This window comes from Panthera tigris, chromosome C1, assembly GCF_018350195.1.
Source record: "Panthera tigris isolate Pti1 chromosome C1, P.tigris_Pti1_mat1.1, whole genome shotgun sequence".
NCBI classification, from domain to species: Eukaryota; Metazoa; Chordata; class Mammalia; order Carnivora; family Felidae; genus Panthera; species Panthera tigris.
Window position 1 is genome coordinate 124,452,327 of NC_056667.1, and position 3,810 is coordinate 124,456,136.

At 44.1% G+C, this 3,810-nt stretch overlaps 1 long non-coding RNA gene across 1 annotated transcript; it reads left to right on the forward strand.

Moving 5' to 3' along the window:
- The first annotated feature begins 418 nt into the window (after positions 1–418).
- LOC122241314 lies at positions 419–1,396 on the forward strand. The gene is made up of 2 exons (XR_006221380.1): positions 419–967; positions 1,205–1,396. It is a non-coding gene; the product is annotated as an uncharacterized LOC122241314 (long non-coding RNA).
- Positions 1,397–3,810: the final 2,414 nt, after the last annotated feature.

Genomic DNA, 3,810 nt, shown 5'->3' on the forward strand with positions numbered 1-3,810 from the left:
CAGAAGGGATAAGGACTAAAGATGTCTCTCACAGGTACAGTCCCTCCTGGCAAAGATGTCCTCAATAAAGGGCTATTCAGTGGAATATAGAACAGATAACAGGGCAGAAAAGTATATGAGTATATGAGATGCACCTGAGTATAGAATAGGAGCCAAAAAAAAAAAAAAAAAGTTGGTAGTTTGAGCTAAATTCAATAGAACAGCCTGGCTTTCTCCTCTCTACCATGCAGTGCTACTTCTCCAACTCCTGCCAAGCCATCAAGTGAAAATGCAAATATTGTCATTTCAAGAAAATGAACTTCTGTAAAGAGAATGTGTTGGCTAGAGGAAACGCATCACAGACCTCAAAAGCCATTATTGCCTATTCAACGTTCTGAGTCTCCCCTCCTTCCTTTTCTACCTCCTGAAGCCTAACTAACAGAACCCATGTCATTATGCCCAGCTCTTCCATCTTTATTCTCGGAGATGCTCTTTCCAAAGAAATTTCATCATAGAGAAAGAGTTACTGGAGGGCAAGGAGCATGTACTACTTATTTATCGCTATGTAACTAATAATTCCAGAGCTTACCACTTTAAAACAGAAGACATTTGTAATCTGTAGTTTCTGAGGGTTAGGAATCAATGTTGCTTAGCTGGGTGTCTCTCCTAAGGCTGCAATCAAGTTGTCAACAAGGACTGAATCATCTCAAGCTCTAACATGGGAAGAAGCCAAGCTCCCCTACATGGCTGTTGGCCAGGGACATGAGTTCCTTTCCACGTTGACCTATTTATGGGGCACCTCGCAACATGGCAGCTGGCTTTCCTCAGAACAAGCCAAAAGAGAATGAGACAGAGTGAACAAGATGAAAGTCACCTAATATTGGATTCTAATGTTGGAAGTGGCACACCATCACTTCTGCCTTTTTTTTTTTTTTTTTTGCTAAAAGTCCTATCCAAATGGAGAGGACATGGTCATAAATACCAGGAGGTTGGGGCGCCTGGGTGGCTCAGTCGGTTAAGCGTCCGACTTCAGCTCAGGTCACGATCTCACAGTCCGTGAGTTCGAGCCCCGCATCGGGCTCTGGGCCGATGGCTCAGAGCCTGGAGCCTGCTTCCGATTCTGTGTCTCCCTCTCTCTCTGCCCCTCCCCCGTTCATGCTCTGTCTCTCTCTGTCTCAAAAATAAATAAACGTTAAAAAAAAATTAAAAAAAAAAATACCAGGAGGTTGGGATCACTGGGGCCTTCTTAGAGGGTTCCTACCCTCTATCCAGTCATGTGATATGCCTCACACCTAATAGGGAGGCAGGCAAATGGTCAGCTCAACAATACTTGCTACACCACAATTAATCCAGTCCAAAGGACTCATACAAAGCAGAATAGGATACAAGGAATAAACAATGGTGTGGTAGGTATGAATTTTATTCTGACAACTCAAGTGTGCAAGAATTAAATCTTCTATATCTCAGCCTAATTTTTATTTGAGTCCTTATCCTGCCTGGATGGCAAAAATGTACTCTCAGTCCATGGGAATCCACTTCCCATTTGTCCTGGGCACAAATTTGTAGTCCCATTTGTAGTTTTTCATTTCAAAAGAGATTATTTAGTGGCAAGACCATGGGGGAAGAGAGTGGGGGGGAGGGCATCTCCTGGTCCTTAAGTCACAGGTGTTGGAGGAATTATGTCTCACCACATTTGCTCCTCAGTCACCCGGGCACAACCTGAGATGTGTGCCTTTAGGGGCCACTCTTCTCCGTTCCACTTATGACCCACTGTGAAGTTTCTGAGCCAGAATGGGACACAGAATTCTCTCTCTGGTCCATCTTGTGAGATATCTTGCTTGGACACCACTCATCTAGGCTCTTGTGGCCTCCCAGGACTATGGTCACAGAGAAAGTTTGCAGAACCCTCTGCTCTCCAGTGCCTCCAAATTCTCTGCAGCTGCACAGGCTCCCAGGCCCTGCCTTTGAAGTAGGGTGCACAATGGTCCTCTCAGACCTGCTAGCTTCTCTGCTCTCATTGCCACCCCTCTTTCTCTCTCCTCTTCCCTCTCAGCCCAACCCTTAATCCAGAGGACACTTTACTATGCACTGGATAGGAAAACAGAAGACCCGATTCTGTGTTGACCTTGGACATTTTCCCTCAGAGGCACTTTCACTTCCTCTATCTTCACACTTTCCCATTATGTCCCTCCCCTATCCAGGGCATTTCACCCCTTCTCCCTCACGGGTCAGGCTTCAGAAACATAAAGCCAGTGCCTGGCAGGCTACCTCCTGCCCTTCAAAGCCCTTACCTGAGGCACTGAACACAGAATGGAATCTTATTTGCACAGGAAGTCAGGAAAGAGAGAGGAGAAGGGAAATCAGAGGGGCCCTTCCTTCCTTCCTTCCTTCCTTCCTTCCTTCCTTCCTTCCTTCCTTCCTTCCTCTCTTTCTTTCTTTCTTTCTTTCTTTCTTTCTTTCTTTCTTTCTTTCTTTCTTTCTGTGATTCTTTTTAAAAACAGATCATTTTCCACAAAGGCAAATAGTTTGCACCATGTTGGAGACCTTGGAAGTGTTCGTTGACACTCTGCAAAAACAAAAGAGCAAGCTCAGGGAGCCAAAGGGCACATAAGGGTAAAAGTGATGTTAGTTACACACACAGATGGGAGACTGGAAGAACAAAAACTGCTCTGCTCGTCTGACAGATGACACTTTCTGTCCTCTCTCTGCTGGCTCCCTTGGTCTCACTATACATGGGCCTCTGGTCCACTGACTTTAACCACTGCTGCAAGCAGACACTCCTGGTGTCTCCTGAGATTTTCATGATGTGGACACACTCCTGAAAAGGTGCACAGCCTCCACTTGTCCACATAGACCCATGTCCCTCTGGAAATAGATGGCCCTCTAGAAGAATCTTGGAATCTCACGAGGTGGCAGGCACATTATTATTACTAAGGAAATAGTATACTAAAAATGTTTAAAGCAGCATTTAAATTACTAAACTACCTTACTGCCTTTAAGCTTCTCCCAATTCTCACATCCAAAAGTTAGCTATTAATAATTGTATCACTGATAAAGAAACTGAGACCAGCAAGACCGGGATTCAAGATGTGAACTCAGATAGTTTCATGCTAAAATCAGTGATCTTTCCATTAAAATATGGCAAAATGAACCTTGGCAAGTAAAAAATAGTAAGGAGCTGAGCAATTTTTTGGACTAGTATAAGCAATCAATGTACTTAATTGATAGACATTCATTTTCTGCACTTTGTTCCAAATATTAAGAAAGGTGGTAGCAGCAGGAAGATTAGAATGTTCTCATGTGATTTCTGTTTGCTTGCTTTCTGCTTTTACAAAGAATGGTAGCTGGAGGTATCAGAAAAAATTTTAAGGTATTTTTGTGGCTGATTTGTTCATCTGAGAATTATTGTCAATTAGCTCAATTGTTAGGGTATCTTGAGAGCAAGTATTCAAAATCCAGGTGAGGCAATCAGCATGGTCCACCCAAGACAGCAGGGGAGCAGCTCAGTATAGAAATTCCTTCTCCCATAAAAAAAAAAAAATCAACTCATCACAAGTATTGGGTTAATCATGGGATAATTCGCATTGTTACTTAGTTCTCAGGGGCCAGTTCTGGCCAAGCCTCCTTCTGTGCCTGAGGAATTCTGTATAGAAAGATGGAACTGCTACCACAGAAAGACTTTTATGGGGCACCTGGGTGGCTCAGTACTTTAAGCGTCTGACTCTTGATTTCGGCTCAGGTCATGATCTCACAGCTCCTGAGTTCAAGCCCCACGTTGGGCTCTGCACTGACAGTGCAGGACCTGCTTGGGATTCTCTCTCTCCCTCTCTC